The sequence below is a fragment of the Anser brachyrhynchus genome, assembly GCF_964034855.1.
Source record: "Anser brachyrhynchus genome assembly, chromosome: 3".
NCBI lineage: Eukaryota > Metazoa > Chordata > Aves > Anseriformes > Anatidae > Anser > Anser brachyrhynchus.
The window spans coordinates 66,485,292-66,506,835 of NC_137696.1; the positions used below are offsets into that span (position 1 = coordinate 66,485,292).

General features: G+C 39.3%; 3 long non-coding RNA genes across 8 annotated transcripts in view; 1 reads left to right on the forward strand and 2 right to left on the reverse strand.

The window, feature by feature from the left end:
* LOC308191449 overlaps positions 1-21,544 on the forward strand; it is a 71,397-nt gene that overhangs the window by 41,355 nt on the left and 8,498 nt on the right. The window contains exons 3-7 of one of the 6 annotated variants that reach the window (XR_013947998.1): positions 13,442-13,573; positions 16,538-16,656; positions 17,206-17,336; positions 17,850-17,976; positions 18,181-18,393. This is a non-coding gene — a long non-coding RNA (uncharacterized lncRNA). Of the gene's footprint in view, positions 1-13,441; positions 13,574-16,537; positions 16,657-17,205; positions 17,337-17,849; positions 17,977-18,180; positions 18,552-21,544 lie in introns of those variants that run through there. The other 5 variants (XR_013947999.1, XR_013948000.1, XR_013948001.1 and 2 more) reach the window with 5 other exon arrangements.
* Positions 1,605-7,445, reverse strand: LOC308191451. The gene is made up of 3 exons (XR_013948007.1): positions 7,135-7,445; positions 6,892-7,006; positions 1,605-3,187 (listed from the first exon to the last, which is right to left on the reverse strand). It is a non-coding gene; the product is annotated as an uncharacterized lncRNA (long non-coding RNA).
* On the reverse strand, positions 11,565-19,656 carry LOC308191455. Its single transcript, XR_013948011.1, has 3 exons — positions 19,457-19,656; positions 14,164-14,249; positions 11,565-12,960 (listed from the first exon to the last, which is right to left on the reverse strand). It is a non-coding gene; the product is annotated as an uncharacterized lncRNA (long non-coding RNA).

Here is a 21,544-nt window from a genome sequence, read left to right on the forward strand (position 1 = left end):
GCTTCTCTTAATACAAACACCGCTGCATGCTGCTCCTGAGCACGGCAGATGTCTGCAATCAGCTATTGACTGACTACTATGTTTGTCTCGTCGGCTGGCCAGTACTTTTGGTTGATAGTAGATATCTAGGCCATGAAGTAATGCTGCTGAGAAGAAGCATATAGACATGGAGATTGGTACTGTCTCATAGGAGTTTACTAATCCTTTTGCAGCATAGTCAGAGACTGCAGACATGAAATCAGCAGTAGGAGTAAGCTCTGGAAGATTTGGTTATGATTAATCTTTCATGGGGGATGAGTATCCTTCTGTAGCTCCTTTGCTTCTGTGTCGCTTTGATAAAAACTTCATAGATATATTAAAGCATTCCCCAGCAACCTTTTAGACTATTACCAGCTCTAATAGCTTCAAGCAAAATACCAGGCACCTTATCCAGTTTCCACCCGATCTTCCTTTGGAGCCAAGAGAAGTTTGTCTGAATGGGAACAAAGAACCTAAGTATCTCGTCCTGTTTATCCACGGGCTGTCACCACCAGCACCTGTGAGTGACTGAAGTGTCACTGATGGCAGACAGCTCAAGTTCAAAACCTGCTTCCAGCTCAGCTGCCTTTCCCATTAGCCCCTGTTGTAATTAACATACCAAGCATTGCATGGCCAGGACCTTGTGCAAAGTGTGGCAGAGCAAACACAGGCTGCTCTGGTGGCAGGTGCCGGGATTTCGGCAGTTTACATCAGCAGCACTCAGCTTACATCGGCAGCCTCGGCAGGAAGACATCACTTGGTGCTAGTTCAGCATCATTCATTAGTGCCAAGCTAGATTTCTCTGTGTCCTCTGTGTTTTACATGTGTTTTGGTAGCTGCTGAATGTCCCAGCTGGGGTCTAGGCCCTGCTATGTTGCAGCTAGGCAGGCAACTTCAGTCTTTATACTGCAGAAATTACCCTAATTTGTGGTTACTTTCTACGTTCCCACTCACTGTATTTTTCTCAATGACTGAGTAGCTTGATGCCTTTGCATTGTGCTGGAATCATTAAAGTGAGATAAGACTTGGCTGGTGGAAACTATCACAACTCCACAAAAGGCATACTTCTGTAACCTTTTACAGGAAATGAAATCTTCGTACCTAAGGTAGAAATATTTTTCCACGCTAACATTTGTGTTCTATCTTGTGAACAAGCTAAAGCTGTTTTACTTACTTCAGTTTCACCTTGTTTCTAACAGTAGGTTGCTCACTGCAATAACTGAAGTAATATTACAGGATTTAGCTAACCAACAAGGAGATTTATGAATAACAAACGCTAAAAGAAATGTATTTCCAGGGAATATATTGTGTGACTTATAAATGAATCTTGTAGTGTAAATAATGGGCATGCTGATGAAACGGAAATCTGCCTTAGGCAATATGTGAGCAGACAATAGTGTTAGATCAAATAGATCAATAAATTATCCAGCTGTTGCAGAAAATTATTAGAGATGCAGGAAAAGGCCAATATTGTGTTTTCAGCTAGTTCCATTTGTTTGATTTGTTCATTTCACTGTTATACTTCTACAAGCACGGAGTGTGCTTTTCTGGCTCCAACTACCCACTGAGGCAACTGCAATCCTGAGTACTTTGTGTGAACAGCTGACCATGGTAGGACAGCACAGACCCTCTTGCTTCAAACACAGGCGGTCCCTTTGACAGGCTGACTGATACAAATTCACAGGACACAGCTGACTACAAGATCTGCACGCAGCTCGTGTGCATGGATCCCACGAAAAAATAGTGGAAGTATTGAGAATAAGATGTAAGGCTACTGATACACCTGCACCTAGAAAGATTTTGAGGCTCTGCATTATGACACAAAATTTGGTTCGAGTAAATTGATGAAATACGGAATTATTCATTAGATGCTCAGCGATGATGTCAGGAATAAAAAGCAGAGGATACTTGTTTGACCTTGCTTTTCCCAACTGCTATATCTTGTTCCCATACAGTCAAACTTACCTCCCTATAATGTAGTTGGTCATTTTATGGTTAAGTCGCCTTTTTTTGATTGGCATAAAAATGCACAGCTATCACCACAGGGCTGTACAGGCACACAGTTAGATGCACTGAGTACATAGGAACAAGAATTCTCTTCCTGCCAGAGGTGCCAGAGAAAAAATGAAATAAGTGAATTGTCTCACAGGTTAAACACTGTGCAACACATGTCCAGTGGCTCCTTCTAGGTCTTGCCACTCACAGAGCATGTTGTGCAGGAAATGGTAAGATCATTACGGTAAGGGCTGGATGAGTCCTACATGGAACAGTTTGGCACGATAGCTTTCCAGATAAATCTAGGAAACTGCTGGTCTCTGTTTCAGAATGAGGTGGTCATAAACCAAAATTAGATCTTATGGTTTAAAACTGAGCAATGAAATGAAGTGATTTCTGTATCCTTTGTTTGAGGGAAGTGAGGAAGAAAACAATGAAGGTAGCCAAATATATGTACAGTGAAGTATGAAAATTAAGGGTAACAAGAAGGAGGGAAGTTAAGAAGAGAGAGAAAGGCAAAGAGTATATTTTCGGGCAAAATACTTTTGGGAAAGAAGCTTACAAACAGTGAGCAAACACTATTTTATCCTGCTGTGCTCCAGTATATTCAAAGAAAACTTTTTGTGCACTTTCTTTCTGAAGGAGTTGAATCAGAGAAATACGCATCTCCATGCACAAGCTATGACCCACAAGTTAGGAGGAACTTTAGAGGTAGGCTAACTTATCGAGTCAGGAGTGGCAACAGTATGTTCTCAGCATGCCGCATCCTTTTCTGCCTCTTGTCTCATTAAGAACAAGATCTGTTAGAGCACACTGCTTAGGAGACCTTTTAACTTCTTAACGTATCCACTGCCTTTCATGCAGATATTTCCTGTTCTGAAACTGTGCCAGAAATTTCTGAGAAATCTCCATCTGTTGTATGACACACTGAACACCACGAGATAGCTAAATCCGTTATCCAGTCTGACTTTGCCAGGGTGATGACTCTGCAGACAATATGTGAAACTGCATGGGCTGGATTTCTCCTCCAGGCACATTGCCACTGGAAGACAGTTGCTTTCAGATGAACGCGGCTCCATGGGATAGCAGACAGGCAGTCCGTCCTTGTATCCTTTGAGCTGTCAGTGACCTGGATTTGCACTCGGCAGTCTGGTATCGGTCATCTTTTTCCTGTCTGGGAGAAGATTTACAAGGTGAACTAGAAGGGTTAAAAGTGGTGAGACAGAGAAAAATATAAGAATATTTTTCTTCTGGATGTGGTCCTGGGAAATCTGCTCTAGGTGTCCCTGCTTGATCAGGGTGAGTAGACCAGATGACCTCCATCAGTCCCTTCCAACCCAAGCCATTCTGTGATTCTTCAGGAAAAAGCTGCCTCTCAATACTTGCTTGTCCATCAGCTAGTGAAAGAGGACCCCGAGCCATATCAAGGACTTTGGAGTCCTACTACTAGTAATCAGTAGTTACATAAACTCACAATTATGAAAACAGTGAGGCACAGCTGCTCTGTGTCCTTGAAAGGTAGTTAAGATGTTTCCTTTGAAAGATGGCATCAAGCAGACATTAACACAAATGTCTCAGATTTTTTTTTTTTTGGTTGAAAAATTACAATACCAAGACAATTTCAATCAGATTTTTGCTTGTCTGAATACAAGTAGACAGGTTTGAAAATATTGGCCTGGATGCTGTCAAGTTCTGCATATTAAAGACCACACGAGATACAAAACGCACTCAAGATTTGCTGCTATCATGCAGATGATTTCCAGAAAGCCCAAATAAAAATATAGCCTTGTATCACACACTTTAATATGTCTGATTCCTTCCTTCTGCAGCTGGGTGGTTGTCTCACACAAATGCCAAGAAACGCAGTACAGTACGTACTGTACCTGTAGTTTATGCATCTATTATTCATGCAGATTTTTTCCAGGAGTAGATCATTTTGGGCAGGAATTGTTTGCTAGCTAGGAAAAGAGCGAAAGAAAAACAAAATAATGTCGCTTAGGGTGGGTGGTACTGGTAAGCAGAACATTATTGGTCTGTGCAGGCAGCAGGATCTGGGTTTGGTGGTGTCACTGACATCTTCTCTGAGCATGTCAATAGAGAACTATTACGGGAGCCGCAAGTCCAGCATGCAATTAGGGTTAGGTAAAGGGATTGAGTAATCCTGCAGTGGGTACTGTTATATAACTTTTAAGACTGTGCCCAGGAAACAGAGATGTAACTTGACACTACAGCAGCAATTCTTAACACTGTGACTGCCAAAGGTCAATTGCTATTTCCATTAAAAACCTCGTTTTGCAGCTAATTTATAACCCAGACAGTTTAATTCACAACAGGCTAAAAGTTGGCATAGATACTTATTTTTTTTTCCATTTGGAAAACTTAAATTAATTATATAATAATTAAAAAAAATCATTATAGTTACTGTTATTGTTATCGTCCAGAGCATTGGAAACAGCAAAAGGAGCTTAATTGCTTCAGACTTTATTTTCTTCATTTAACAAAGGTTCAATTTATATCTCAAAGGATATATTAAGTCACTCACTATACTGTAAGCTTCTTCCTTTGCAGTCTATTTGCTATCTATCTATCATTCTACTTAACATACATTTAATTTACATCCCCTTAATTAATATTGAATCTGATACGTAAGTTCAGGTTCTCAGTACCTAATAATGGAACATTTGAAAGAAGCACTATTTTTTGTTGTTTTATAAGATTGATTTTTCTATTTCTTGTTCTTTTTTTTTTTTTTCATGCAGGCTATCATGTTTGCAGTGTTAACCATTATTTTGCTGCAAGATTTTTCTTTTTTAATTATCTAGCTACATATCTTTATTACAGTGTCAGTCAATTATAGAAATTCTGAGTGTGTGGAAAGACTTAATTTGGGTGTTGACTGAATTTTCCTTTATAATGTACTTTTGCTATGATTACTTTTATTACTTTATTATTTACTTCCATGGCATCTAGCCAAGAGTAAAAATAGGAACTGTCCTGAACTCGGCAATCCTGCATAAAGCAAAAAATAAAGCCCATCACACAACAGGAGATTAGATTAAGATGACAGAACTGCATAAATTGTATAATCATTTAATTCAGGTGGATTACACCTGGCCTGTGATCCTGAGCAAAGCTACATGGTCATGGGGGAGGTCTAAGGGGTGGTGTGCTCCACATCTCATGCCCAAAGGTAGGCTGTGATTTGCTGTGAGCAAACAACAAATGTGTGACCTCATGACAACGGATCTACCACAGCTTAATACTGTGGGATCTGAAAGCCATAGTTTTAACCTCTCTCTTCTCCAACTGCACCATTTGGGAAGAGCAGGTATGGTCAAGGAACAGACTTAGGAATGCTATGTACTATTTTCACAATAGTCACAAAACTGGCCCCAGAAAATAAAGTCCAAGGACATGGCTCATTAACCCTACTCTTTTGAAAAATCTATGGAACTGCACAGAAATCACTTGAAAACCACAGAAATCCAGAAACTCATAAGTCTTTACTGTGAAGAAGTTAGACTTTTATCCTGTTTCTCTTATTAAACAATGCCCTGTCTCAGTAGGTTCAGGGGCACTTTTCTTAGAAGACACGTGGGGAAGGACCATAGTCTGTGTCTGGTAGCAGTTTAGGATAAGGCTGTAAGTTACAGATCATTATTGTACGTACAACATTTTGGTTGAGTTGGGGTAGCTCATTTTATTTTCAGTTTTACTTTATTTTATTTTTAGTTTGTTTTTTTTTTTTTATCCTTGAGAATTATTAAAAACAAAATGAGCTTTCTAAGCATGACTGCTGACCATCACAGTATGCAGGGCAAGATTACATGAAGCTAGAAGGGTATCCCAAATCATATTATGAAGGTTCCATGTTTGTATGAGTTACATAAATTTATAGCTAATATCTTCACAAGAAAACATGCAAAGGATTATTTATAGATTCATTTGCTTTCAAGTGTGCTTCTGTGATAGTGCTGTATTATATCCCCCATGCCTTAGCAAAATGTTTTGTTAATAAGATTTTTCATTTTGTAATTATTTAACTGGTGTGCATGTTTGCACATGGTATTCTGTGAATTTACAAAATAAGAAAGCCAGGCATTCATAACATGAGAAACAGACTTTGAGTGCTAGGTACAAATAGCAAGGGGAGAAGGAAAGTGAAAAGAGTTAGTCAAAAGCTGTTGTAATCATTTGGCCCCAGGAGATATTTCGTTTGTTTTTTTGTTCCTATTCCAATGTATTATAACATTATTGAGATGATTTCATAGTTCAAGTGTCACTAAGAAATTGTATGTTTTAATTAGCATACTGGGTTTCAAACCTGTCAGAGAGCCAATATTTATCAGAGACACTCAATTTAATATTTTTATTTTCTACATAGCTTAATCCGTACTCTAAAATTGTGAACTCAGTCAGTGGTCTACTCAGTCTGCATTTATCTGTACCAGCATGTACTGATTCAAACTGCTTGCTGCTAAACGTAAGGCAGAGCTGAAGAGTCTTTTTAAACTACTGTTGTGTTGTGGATCTGCAGTGTATATATTATTGGACACGACCAAATTCAATTTTTGGTGATGTTTTTAGTCCTAATTTGGGACTTCCACTCTGGAAAGTGAAGAGTCTACAAGTGGTTTTAATATGCATTATTAAGAAAAAATGTAAGCTATTCGATGTGTTTCATTACTTTAATCAGGTGCATTCTATTTCTTTGCTCAGGCACAAAAATAATAACAGCACTTCCTTTAAAATCTACTGTGATTTTGAAATGAGTCAGCTTTAGGGGCAGCAAAATCTTCTAACATTGAATCCAAAAACAGTCTGAGTTGCCTTCATCTTGGTTTTCATTTGGTGTTCCATTTCTTGGTTTTAACTTACCTTAAAAATGTCACAAAAGATCAACTCAGAACACAGTTCCAAGCCTTCCAGGCTGCGGTCGTTTTACCCAACTGGGCAGCCGAGTTCCACCACAACCGCTCTCTCACTCCCCCTCCTCAAAGAAAAAGGGGGAGAAATACAACAGAAAAGGGCTCAAGGACTGAGATAAGGACAGGGAGACCAATTATCATCATGGGCAAAAAAGACTCCGCAGAGGGAGATTAGTATAATTTATTAACTTACCAGGAGTGGACCAGCACTGTGAAAAACTTAAAAAAAAAAAAAAAAAAGGAAAACCAAACAACAACAACCACAACAACAACCACCTTTTCCCCCATTCAACCTCTTTTATGCCCCCGTCCCACCCCCCCCCCCACCCCCCAGCAGTGCAAGGGAACGGGGAATGGGGGCCGTGATCAGTCTATAGCACTTTGTCTCCGCTGCTCCTTCACGGTCCCTCCCTGCCCCTGCCCCACGCGGGGTCCCTCCCACGGGATGCCGTCCTTCCCAAACTGATCCAGCATGGGCTGCCCACAGGCAGCAGCTCTCCAAGCCCTGCTCCCACACGGCTCCGTACCACGGGGTCCATCCCCCAGGAGCAAACTGCTCCAGCACGGGTCCCCCACGGGCGGCAGCTCCCCCCAGGCCCCCTGCTCCTGCGTGGGCTCCTCTCCACGGGCTGCAGCTCCGGCCCGGGGCCTGCTCCTGCGGGGGCTCTCCATGGGCCGCAGCCTCCTCCAGGCCACATCCACCTGCTCCACCGGGGGCTCCTCCACGGGCTGCAGCGTGGAGATCTGCTCCGTGTGGGACCCGTGGGCTGCAGGGGGACAGCCTGCTCCACCAGGGGCCTCTCCACAGCCCGCAGGGGAACTGCTGCTGCCTGCCTGGAGCACCTCCTGCCCTCCTGCTACACCGACCTAGGGGTCTGCAGGGCTGGTTCTCACTCCTTGCTCTCCCAGCTGCTGTTGCGCAGCAGTTTTTTTTTTTTCTTTTTTCTTTTCCTGTTCTTAAATCTGCTCTCACAGAGGTACAGACAACATCGCTTATTGGCTTGGCTCTGGCCAGTGGTGGGTCCCTTCGGAGCTGTCAGACTCAGGCCCTTATCTAACATGGGGCAGCTTCTGGGCTCTTCTTACAGAGGCCACCCCTGCAGCCCCCTGCTACCAAAACCTTGCCACATAAACCCATTATACAAGTGACCGGATGGAAGAACTAGAAATCTCAGCAAAATGCCTGCCCAATGCCCAAGCAAATTTGTGGATTAACTCTTGCCATTACTTATCCAAACCCAGCTGAACTTCCATCTGAAGTCTCTGAAGTCCTTATGGAAAACTAATTTAAAAGAGTGACTTGTTAATCACTCATTAACTCACAAGCCACTGCTTAAAGTCTTATATTGTCACTTGGTTGAACTGCCAATAGAGCTGTTTCCACTTTCCTTGAAGTTAGTGTTTTGACATTTGGGATTCTCAGAACCCAGCATTAAGATGTAAATATAAAGAATGTGTTTTGTTTTGTTTTGTTTTTGTTTTTGTTTTTTTTCCCCTCCTGGTGAAACAGCCACGTATTTTTTCCTTAACTGACTTCACAGTGTTCAGACTTAAAACATTCTGCTTTTAGCAACTGCATGTAAGAGCTATCTTTGATTGTGCAATGGTAGAACAGCAAGGGCTTTTAGGAGATGGACACCGCACAGAAGCAAGGAAAGCAAAGCCGGTATGGAGTTTTGTTGCCCTGATCCAACCCTTTCATTGATATTTTCATTTAGTGCCAAGCTGCCCAAAGAACAGAGAAAGCCATCGTTATGGAAAGCCATAAGTTTCTGTTTTGTTTTTAATAGATGTTATCTGATACCACTCAAATATAAGAGTCAAGGGCAGGAAAAGAGGGTACAAGGGTGAGTCATCAGACAAACTTGCCAGCCTTCCCTCCGATCATAAGAAATCCTCTGAGGTCAGCCACACAAACCCTCCATCTGTATCAACAGCTACAGAGAGCCAACAGCACACAGAAAGGGCACAGGAAGGACTGCAAATTGCACATGATTCTTTCTGAAATCTGTCAATACCTTCTTAGACAAAACACCACTTCGATTCTGAAGAAGACAGAAACTTAGAGTCTGCAGCTGGTGACAGTAGTTGTTAGAGGCAGTGTCTTTCGTACGAAACAGTGAAGAGAACAGGAATGCTGAGCAGATGTGATGGTGGTTTTCAAAACATGGGAAGTTATAGAAAAAGCATGTGCACTCTTATATTTAGCCTTTTTCATAATACAGGAAAGATGGAAGTCCAATGAAATTGAAAGGCAGCAGATGTGAAACAAATGGAAATATTCTCAGAGTTACCGATTAACTTGAGGAACTCACTGTCACCAGACATCATGGAGGTCAACAGCTTAAGCCCAGGCCAATAAGAAAAAAAAAATGTTAAACTCTTATACTCTCATCTCTAGCTCCAGGGGGCCCCCATTCTAGAGAGTGCCTCTGCTCCCTTTAGAATTTGAACAGCAAATAGGTTAAGATATTCCTCGTAAATACAAGTAAGCAAGGTCATGCCTGCTGAATGTGATCTTCAAACAGAATTAAAACCATGCTTTAGAAATTGTTATAAAAATGACAAAATTATCTGTGACAACTGTTTTCAGCACTTTGCTATCAAACATTCATTGGAAATAGCTGTTGGAAACATTACTCTGATTTCCTAGGACAACCTTTGTCTTCCTATACTATTGGATTTCAGGTAGAAGAAGAATGTTTCTGCTGCCCCTTGCATGAGTCTAGAAGATTAAAAGGCTGGGAACTGCACAGACATTTACTAAAATCTTAAGAAAAACAAGAGCTGAAATCAAAGTTTAATGTTCCAGCTGTCTGCAGATTGAAGAATAAAGTAAAAATTTAAATGAGCTCACCAAAAATAATGAAGTCTGGCTGAAAACCATCTGGGCAAGAACAGAGTTTAAAATCTGGAGTTACTCTGAGTACTGAATCTGATTCCAGTAAAGCTTCAGTATGATTCCAGCAAAAATCTAATTTCCCTGCAGTTGTTTTCTCTGGGAACTACTTTTTAAAACTAGTTGTACCCATGCCACCCCTTCCAGAAAACAGTTTGAATTGGCTATAAATAAGGATAAGATTTGACCACTATTCTCCCTTTTGAATGTACTGATGATTGGTGTAGGTTTAATGAACATAAGAACCTGTGTCCCCCCCCCATCAAAAAAAAAAATCAAAAACTCCTATCAAAATAAAATAAAATAAACACTAGTGTCTAAATACACCAGCTTGCAAAATTGAACTACTTTGGGTTGTTTTTCAGTGAAGTCTGGGCCTCCACAACACAAGAGAGTAGACACTTCCCTAAGTACATGCTTCTTTTAGACACTGTTTACTGCTGAAGCTTCCTACTGGAGGCTCTTGCTCCATCAGAAAGGACTTTTATTAGTATGTTGACACTCTAGTGGAGCCATTAAAAATGACAAAGAGCCTATAAAAGTGGCAGAGATGGAAGCAAGTAAAACTGAATGATGCTAGAACCAATGCAGAAGGAGCACATGTAATGACTTACCTGAAATATATTTTACCTGTAAATATGCCAGAATAACCTAACTGGGACAAAGCTGAACGCCAAAGCCACGGTGTCCTGAAAATTTTCAGATACGTCAGAGGTACTTAAAAACATACTGCATGTAAAAACACAGATTTATGTGTGCAGAAGAGAAAGTACTTTGTAAGGCAAGTTGATGTGATGGAAACTTCTGTCAACTGGATCCTTAACTACAACTGAGCAACAGATTGGTTTCAAGAAAGTCCTATTAACACAATAAAGAACTCATTTTTGATGCCCACAATGCCAGAAACTGCTAGAAAGTACCTCTCAATAATTGCAAATCAATATAGTATTCAATAAAGATTACAGGATGATATGAAGTTTTCCAATAAGTTGTGAAAATTTTAGTAGATATAAAAGGACATTAAACAGGAAAGCAAGAAAACAAAAGTCTTCATAATTTTAAGATTTCATAGCCAGAGTAGTAGTATAGTAAATTCTTCAGTAATAACAGTCAATAAACGTTTTATGGAAAATCATTTGACATGTTGTAGGTCAAATGACAAAATCTGCCAACACAAAGTACAGGAAAAGAAACGCTTGCCCTGTGAAAATAGGAGAATGCTGTTACAGTTTCTTAAAGTCAGATTAGCAGGAACAAATAAGGGGTGGAATAAAATTGCCACACTAGAAAGGAAGAAAACCTTATACAAGTAAATGGCTTTGAAATACGAAATTATTGTGACTGTTACCAAGTTGAAGAAAAGGTGACATGGAATAGTTGCACAGACAGAGCAACTGTGGGATTTGTCATTCTGAAAGCACGCTCAGATATGAGCTGACTAGAGAATGAATTCATTTTGTTCCAAACTCAATGAATGGCTAGTATAACAAAAAAGACTATGAAAATGAAGCATTTTTGATAAATCACCAGTGCGTGTTGTTGATAGATTAGACCATATGCTCACTCAAAGGAAAAACATTGCCCAGAAGTATTTAAATTGCTACCATTACATCAGCCCCAAGTTATAAAAAGAGCCTAGTACTTTTTACAGATAAAGTCATTTTTAATTCAGCAGAAGGAAATAAATTGCACAAAAACATTATTGCAACACAAAACAGGCTTTTATTGCCCCCCCAAGGTCTTGGGATTTTAGCAAGGATTTACTGAATACAATCACAGAACAAAAATGTGAGCAATATCTTTGCCAAGAAGTATCCCATTGACATTGCTACCAAATTTGGAGATGGCCTTGGAGCAAGAGGTGGAATTTGAAAATAAATAAATATATAAACAGGAAATGTCAAAAATGAAATGTATGAAAATATGCACCTGATTAGAGCCACTGAAAATACTTGGAACATCACAAAAATTCACTAAACATTGGAAAGTGAAGGTTGCTTCTGAACCATATACTTTTACATTTTAAAGGAAGAGATGCTGTTTTAGAGAAAGAGGTGGTAAAAAATAAACAAATGAAGCTACATTTGAATACAGTATAGAGAGATTTTTCAATCTGAATTTTGGCACATTTTCAACAGAGAAGTGAAACTTTCAGCTTCATTAAAATGAAGATCTACAGAAATTGTATTACTGTCTGTGGGAAAGATGAGAAGGACTAGAAGTCTTGACAATTTTGTTGGCTGTACTGATAAGCTCTATGGGCTCCATGGGCTACAGTACCAGGAATGAAAACAGTCAATCAATAGCTCATTTTCCCAAATACTAATGTTCACATCCATTTTACATTTCTTTTTTTAATGAAATAGCCAATAATCTTTTAAATGTTATTCTTATTTTCCTTCTAAAATTTTCAGAATTCAGTTTGCATCTGGAAAAAATCATTTTTGGCAGGAAGAAATGTAAAAGAATTTTGGAGATAATTTCAGGAGCTCTGTTGACAAATATTTCATACAATGTTATGGGGAAGTAAAATGGGTCATTTAAGTCCTAGGAAATTGGGAACAACTTTAAAACTGTTATTTTCCATTAAATACTCAAGGAGCACTAGCAGGCATGCAGGAGGTACATTCTGTTCCCAAAGTTTAAGTAAGTCAAATCACCACTCTGTGATTATTTCTTCTCCTATCTCTTGCCTGCTTTTTCAATAAGGATCACATGCCTTAAGACGGGACTTGGTCATGGTGAATTTATACAACATCTGTCCCAGAAAAAAAAAATATATATATATATATAAAATGCAATCCAAGAATACCAGAACAATAGAGTGATAAAGACACCTTTTAATAGTTCCTCCACATGCTAAATGTCAGGTGTTCAGTTCCAAAGATAAAAACAACACATTTCCATTGGCTATAATTGTAGTGCAGTTGTCCTCATCACACATTTCTGAGATCCCTGTAGAGGGAGAATCATGGAGCTATATGCAGAAAATACCCTGTGTCTTAGTAAATACCTTGTTGTAAACTGTTTTATTTGTGAAAAGCAGATGTGTTTTTCACAACCGGCAGTGTGGAAGATACCTAGGCAGGAGATGGAATTTCTTCGGGATTAATCAACCCACTAGGAAAAAAAGAAGTGGCTTTCAGAAGATGACATCAGAGTAGGCAGCAAGATAAGATCACATGAGAAAACAGGCATTTTGCTGCATTTTCTGAAGGACGTATCTGTGCAGAAAGCAATTTGAGGAGGATGAGCTTCCAGATGACAAAAAGAAAAAGGTGGGATACTGATCTCTTCATTGCCATTAAGAGAACAGAAAATGGCCAAAAACAATTGGAAATACTCATGTTAATGGACTGCAAACCTTGAGAGCATTTTGTAGCCTACTATTCATCTAAAGAATAATTGTATTTGTTTTGTCTCATTGGTATCTGTGCCAATTTTAGCTGAAAACAGTCCAGATAAGAGAGGGAAGCTCATATCTAGTACTTATAGCTGTCCTTCTTAAGGACAGAACAGCAAAAACAAGAAAAAAAAAAGATAAATTCTGTCAGCAAGATTTTTATTTATTTATTTATGGACTTGTTTGTTTGTTCCACAGGTGCTACTCAGTGTACCCATGTCTCATCATCAGAAAAATACAAGAATAATAATAAAAAAAAAAAGACTCCTACTGAAGGAAAATAATATTTTTTTTCTTTCTCAGTAGGAGATTTTCTGTGAGACCAGCCAGGTAAGTGGGACTTTTTGTTTTTCCCACAGTATTGTGCTTTGCTTCCCTTTGACAGGAAATGTTGACTTCTGTAGTAGGAATATAACTTTCTTTGGAAATTGTAATGTAACTAGAGTCTTGAATCAGGTTTTGTTTAAATTAATGTAAATCTAAAATAATATCAGAAATAAAAGTCTGGAAAAACATACAGAAAACAATCATGTTTTCTACAGTTTGGAAGTCTCTCTCCATCACTTGTTATTTACCTATGGTATTTATGTCATGTGTAGTAACCTGAGGTATAAATCAACAACAGATACTACTTTTTAAATCCATGCATAGGGACTTGGCTTAGTAATCTTGATGGTAGCGTCTCTAAAACATTCGCCATCTCCATAAACTAAACGTGTGATTAAAATACAGGATCTACAAATATCAACAAGTAATCATGTTCAAATAAAAGTAACAAAATACTAGCACTAGATTTACCAAGACTTAATAGTAGCATTTGTAGCATAGAAAGCTGATATTTTTTCCACGGCCAGACAACTACAGTGTGTACTGGACGTCTGTCTAACCAGCACTATTTCTAAGAGAGGATATAGTCTCACCTTAAAACTTTTCAGTGGGGATATATCAAGAAAATTTCTCAGGTGTTCCAGTCACACGATGCTGTGAGAATATCTTTCTTGGCAGTCTGGAAACACAAACAAGAAAGTATTTATGAGAGAATAGGATAGCTGCTCTTGTTTTTTAAATTCTCTCTACTACACATGACCAGTTTCCAATGTGTGAAGCCAGCAGCAGACACTATAGGAGTAACTGTACTCTACAGAAACACAAAGGAAAGATCCCAGGTGCTAAAGTGGTCATAATGGAAACCAGAAACACTCATATTCTCAGATGTGCTATGATCTCTAGCTGAGATAGCATCTCCAACACAGCAAACAGCTCAATTATGAAACCAAGGAAACTTCTTAAATTGATGCATCAGCTTGTCAAAGATTTGCTTTCATATGTTATGCTGGTCATTACTTTCATTATACATGGTCAGTATTTTTATTATATACTCTTTTTTTTTTTTTTTTTTCCCCAGGGCCTATGCAAGGTGTTCCACCTATTGTTATTTGGGACACTTTATCATACATTTTAAACTAATACATTTGACATATTTTTCACTAGTCACTGAAAGAGATCAGTAAAGATCAGTAACATGGAAGGCACCTCTTTATTGTAAAAATAAGTGAAGATACCCCAAGCACTAGAAAATCGTACTCAAAAATTGGGCTTGGCTTCTCCACGCTACCTTGAAGTTCCCTCTCACGTGCTTTTATACCTCTTGAGCCTCCTTGGAGGCCCTTCTTCTCCCTTCATCCTTACTGGAAGCAAGGTAGCATTTTTCTGCAAGTTCCCAGCAGCTAATTTTTTAGCATGATTCCTGCTTCTGTTTTCATGTGACAGCTATTCTCCACTCTGCTTGTGTACACCATGGGCATGCCACAGGTGAATTTACACTTGTAACAGTTCCTGAAGTACATGGGGCTTAATTAGTTCTCTGTTTGGAGCCCCCAACAGGACAGAGCACATTAATGAATCATCTCAAGGTGTCCAATGCACCTATCCTCTAACTAAGGCTGGACAAATCCTGTGTGTGAAGCAAACCTGAAATAGAAAGACAGCAAGGCAAGCCCACACAACCTTCTAGGAATGTATGACCATGGTCAACCATTTCCTTTGAATTTAAGGAAAACTTTTCTCCTCTTTCTGTATGGTTCTGAAAAATCAGGTAGCTTTATGAGATTTTTTTTTTTCTTGGGGGGGGGGGGGGGGGGGGGGGGGAAGGGGAGGAGACTAATCTCCAGAAAGAATTTAATATAATATTTTCAGTGTTTTATTAATGAATAATAAAATACTGAATATTTTGAAAATAACAAAATACTGAAGCAGTCCTTTTTCTATTCTTTCTAACTGACAGTTTTTTTATACTTATACACTAAGGTTAATGTGTCTGAGATCAGGTTATTTTTTTGTTGTTATTGTCATTAGTTGGCTATCACTTCCTTTTGTCTATAGCCTCTATCCAATTTGCTTTTATCCCAGCTGTGCTCACTGATCAGATGTTCACCGTTAGTGTTTTCTCAGCCGACTCAAGCAGAGGTGTGTGGGGTCACGTTAAACATGCTTGCTCTGGTCCACTTCTCTTTACCCAGGAGAAGGAGTTCAGATGACCAATCTGTGACACAACCTAAAACACAGAAACTAGCTTCATGTTCAAAAAAGCTGGCTCAGCTCATGAATTTATTTTAGCATGTTAAATATATTATGCTGATGTTCATTCATGGAGGATGTGTTAAGTTGCCTCCAGAGTTTCAAGTTGAAAGTTATATAAAGCTCATATTTCTAGGTACTTCTCTCTCTTTCACACACACGCACAATGTATTTAATGTAATTACCAAAAAGAGAAAGAGTAAAAAACACACCTCTGGACAGAATTTAGTGCAGTTAGACTAGAGGTGAATTTGGACCTGATTTCTCTGGGGAAAACCGGTGATCAGCAGACAGAGTGTGCTCCGTGGATGATTTCTGTGATGTTTCACTACACAGGCAGGCTATACAGACCAGAATGAAATTCCTGTTTAAAGACTAATATCAAATTCTATTGTATTCTATGAAAAAGGTGATGTTTTCTGCAAAATATTCTTAAAATATAGAAAATTTAGTAGAAAACATGATACTAAAAAAATCCCATTTTTATTAAGCAATTTAAGCATTTGTGTAAGTCATGCATATGCAATATGTATACAAAATTTATCATGCGTATATTCTGATAGAGGCAGATAGTGCTTTCTTCTTTAAAATAATTTGTCTGACATTTCTGAAATGCCAGAATGTTAAAAAGTGTTGCTGTTATCTGATGAGCCAGGGAAAGTAGTAAGTAGATGCAATGCCCTTCTAACTGTTGATCACATTTATTTTGTGCACAAGGTAGAAAGAAACCTGTTTTCAAAATATGATAACAGCTTTGGAATGGAGTTCCACTGCTAGTTGTGCTTACTGTCTGAAAAAGGTTTTCAGTCCATTTGATGTAACGATAATAGTCAAAGGTAGGAAACCATTTTTCTCTCTCCTAAATATGTCTTAGCACCAGCATGATTTTAACAAGACAGCTCTTCGTTTTTATTTCTTTCACTCATTCCTTGGGTTTGTTGCCAAGAGCAACACAAAGAATGCACCAGGGTGTCATAATAATCCTCCATTAAATCCCTAGTATTTAAATTTTAATGCTATAATTCAACAGCTGACAAAAGCCCATTGAGCAGGTCTAAGGAGAGGAAAAGAGCCGGTCCCATTTTCTCAGGGGGTGATGCTATAGCAACATGGAATGAATTTGGGGTCAGGGAACAAGCTGTCTCCAAGCTTTGTTTGCATTTCCTGGCTAAAAGTAGAATCTGGTGTTATAAATTTTACCAAAATAAGTGGTTATTTGGAGCTACATGAAGATAGTTCAGTCTGTAAAAACCTTTGCCTTGTAAAAAAAGAGTGGAGACAACAAAACCAGCAGCCAGAAAGACAACAACAGACTATTTTAGAAAGTGCCAGCCTAAGAATTATTTCAGAGTTCTTCTTCCTCGTCTGGTTTCCCTACCTTCCAGTGTGAATCCTGCACCAGAACTTGAAATGATGCAACACACTAATACATTTTAAAGGATAACACAAAGACAGCAAAGTCAATAACTGCGGCACAGAGACCTCTTACAATCATCAAAGACCCAGGGAAAGTCTGGTATGTCATTTGTTATGCTTAGCTGTCCCTACACTGAAGGCTTTTGTGCTCTGTGGAATGTTGTTCTGTGGAGACAAATGAATACACCTGGAAGACAATTGCCCATTGTGTGCAGTGCTGCTCATCGGGCACAGCACAGCCGCCGCTGCCTCCCCACTCCCTTCTCAAAACCCCCAGCTTTACGCAGGGCTGAAGTCTTGGGGTGGCTGCTCTCAATTTGGGTTTCGGTTGGGGTTAAAGCTCAGGGTGTACATAACACAGTATACTGGCAATTTCTATTTTTTTTCACTGTACTGTGAAGTATATTTTAAAGAAGAGTGTTGATGCATTAAAAAAAAAATAACAAAAACAACAAAGCAAACGTTCATTAGATATAGTGATATAGAGGTATAAAAGGTCAGATATAATGATATGCAATTTTCTGGGTGTGGAAACAGATTTTGACACTGAAAAAACTATAAATGCTTTATTGCGTTTGAAATCACCTAGCTTTTTTCACTGTATCTCCACAAGGAAATCCATTGCCGACCTGCTGCTGGAGCCTGCTGCAAGGACCTCTCCCGGCTGGCGCTTTTGCTCAGGCTCTGAGATCAGGGACACGACAGCACAGGAAATATGGGTGTTAACAGCCTGATGTAAGGTGGGTGGAGAGTGTTTGGTAGGTGAAATGATGCAGATGGGATGGATGAGGGAGGAACTGATGTGACAGTAGGGTGGAGGAGCGAGATGGATGTTTTGGTGCCTTTGAGAGGTATGCGTATAGGAAAGGGCAGGATGAGTAGAAGCTGGCAGAGCAGTACTTCCTCTTGCAGCTGCTACATCTAATAGCTGCTTGTTCCCACAGGTGCTGGTGATAGATCACCAAGACACCTGGAGGAGGGTGGAGGCTGACTTGGACTGCAGTGCCTGCGCATCTCACTGATGGGGTGACATTTTCTGTCTTTTTTTGTATCCACCTGACTAGGTTTTGGTGCACAGTGAGTGTAATGTAGAAGCCTTCCTTCTTCCATCCTCACCATCCAGAGCTCAGTAACAAACTTTCTACAAGAAAAACAGAGTACATAACGTCTTCCTCTGTGATTCCCAGCCTTTATTCTTGCATGCTTCTGAGTGGGGGAAGCCACTGAGAAGGCAGTGAACCACTTCTTTTCAGTGTATTGCTGTGACAAACCAGAATGTCCTCTGCTCTGTCAATTAAATCCGTATAACAAATAATTGTTGTGGGTTTGTGCTTTTTATTTTCTTCTTTACAAACTTGCATAAGCTTATATAGACCACACTTGTATTAGAGATGCCACATGTAATGTATGTGCCTGTTGCTAGGCTCATTTGAAATAGTACATCCATTTCTGATCTGCATAGTGTATGCATCCATTTTCTGCTCACTATTATCCCGATATTATTAAGCTGCTCATTCACAGCCCTTTAAGAACAGAGCACCTCATGCCTGCATTTTCTTTCCCATGTGTCTGAATTGCTTTCTAGTTTAGATTTGCTGTATCTATGATGAACTGATTTTATGAAAATTCCATTCTTTCACCCTATAAAGAACTGGTTTTCAATAGAAAAGCTGTGAGCACTGGAGTCCCACTCCAAAAGAGTTCAGCTCACTTGACTTTGGGGTCTTTAGAGCAGGAATGATTCCTGTCACCCTGCTAGAACTAAAAGGGAAGCAGTTCATGTGCAAACAGATTTCCATCATTACTCTGTGAAGAATCCCACTGGGAGAATAAAGAGTAGCCATAGGAGAAAATTTTTGCAGTAATGGCATGTCATTCCCTTGACCCTCTGCTGATGTGTTTGCTTCTGTTATAGCCGAGGCAAGAAATATGACATTTTATTGTCTAAGATTTCCAGGCAAGCATTCCTGAATGGGGTGCAGTTTTCATTGGGTAATAATCTCCAGGACCATCCAAGAGAAGAGAAGAAACTTCACTGTCATAATTTTAAAGACTGGCAAACTATAAATTGTGAAGATCCTTTGTTAGCTTTTTTTTTTTTATGTCCTCTGTGTGACTGAACTGATTTACATGTTGAGCTTATTGGATTTGTATATTATCCACACAGATTCTGATACTTTCAAGCAATGATGATTAGAGGCAGGATTTAGGAAGGTTTACCAATGCTTTGGAAGACCATTTCTTTTCTGGAATTGTGGATTCTGTGGATAAAATAAAAATCTGACAGATTGAATTAGGAGTTCCTGATCTTTCACAGCAGTCAACTCTTGTTCTGAAAAAAAAAAAAAAAAAAGAGCTTTTATTGCTTTTATTTCTTTCCCTTGCTGCATCTTGCATCCCATATGTTATTGTCTCTAAAACTATCCTGTCCTGCTATAAACACTGCCACAATGTGACTGAAGAGACGTCATCCTCTGGCAGCAAAATCTACAGGTATGCAGGAATGGCACTGTCTGGGATTTGCTCTGAGGCAATTCTTCATTGAACAGCATTTCACTGTTTAAGTGCAGATGCTGTTCTGCTAGTCTTGGTTCACACCAAGGTGTTTGGAGGAGCAGTGTGCTCAGGCCTCCAGCATGCCAAACATACATATGCAAACATGCACTGAAAATGCCAGCCATCAAGCCTACGAAAAACACTGTTGGAAGACTTCCTTATTTTACAGCACTGCGGTTGGCAATAGGCCTTAGAATCAGTGAAATATATAAATGACTTCAATATAAACTGGATATACATGTGTTGGAGAAGGAGAGTCAAAGGCAAAACATAATGGACCAAGCTGAATTGACACTGAAAGCAGGGCTCACTGCTTTTATGACACTGGGTCTGCCTATGGTTGTTTTGCACACTAATTTGTTATGGCCAGACATGCATCAGCCTCAGTCTAAACACACCTATTTTCTGAAGCACACTGGTATCCACTGCAGAGCCGAGCTCCGAAACTGCAGTGGCTGTATTTCTGTTACCTCCACTTCCAGTGTATGCAGGGTAAAAATATCCTTTCACGCTAAAGATACATCTGGTCCTCACTGTCTGTGGAAGTCCCTTTCCCATCCCCTGTTGGACTGATATAAATCCACTGGATTACTGTTAATACTGTTTAAGAATCTGCTTAAGTGTTTTACTCTCTTATACTTTTTGAAAGACTCCAAGTGATGCTTGAGGCAGCATGTTCAGCTAGGAAATCAAAGTAGCCATAGTTGTAAAAAAACGTTATGTCTTTGCCTAGGAAATTTAAACAAGTAATTCACAGTAAGAATTTAAAAGAGAAATTAAAAAAAAAAAAGAACTAATAAAAAAATAATAATTTCAGTGCAATATAACACTTGGGTAGGTAGATAAGTATTACTAATAACACATTAAAAATGGAGAAGTAGACAAGAGACAGTTCCTGGCCTGATGACCCATCATATAGAAGGCAGGCATCAAAACTCAAGCTTACTGTGAGTGCAACACTGCTGATTTCTGCAGATGACAATGTTAAGTGTTAAAAAGTCTGGAACTGTTCTCCTAGAACCCAAGGAAAAAAAATCGTATTATTCTTTAATCATTTTCTTCAGTGCTAGCAGAGGTCTCCAGAAGAAAATGATGCATTTCTGAAGCATTTCCAAAATGCCTGTTACAGATCCACAATACTCACCAGGTTTTTCGCAGCCCCTTTGATGTGTTAGCTCTGGGTCTAACTTTTCCCAAAGGTGTTCCCCTCAAAATAACCGGTTTCCCTTTTGAAAGATCAATCAATCTTTACAATAAAGTAAGCCTCAGGGAAGATAGTGGATGGTATACACATGAAGAATATAGTGCACATAATGAAGTCAGGGTTGGAATTCACAGTCAAGGGCAACTCAGAAGTCACCTAAACAACTTCCTCCAAGTTTCACGTAGAGTATTTTCTATGGTCCAAACATGTACTTATCAGAGAGGAATCCTCTTGGTAACAAATTCCAACTGCAATCAAGTCTGTGATCACAAATAGATCCTTGTGCTTCCTCCTCTTTATTTCATATTTTTGTGACAGGTTAACTTGCTTCTTTGGGCAGACAAGTGTGAAAATCTTGTTGGGAAGCAAAAAGGGATCTTCACACTGAAGGTGCTACTGAAGCACAGTGGATGTTCCTAATGAAAGACTGTTCTCCTAGCAAATTCCAGTGGGAATAGCTCTGTGCCCTAATACTCCTCAGATTCCCATGAGGAAATCTGACATAGTCTAACCCATGAAGGTCAGAAAGTGTCAATAATGCCTTTTGA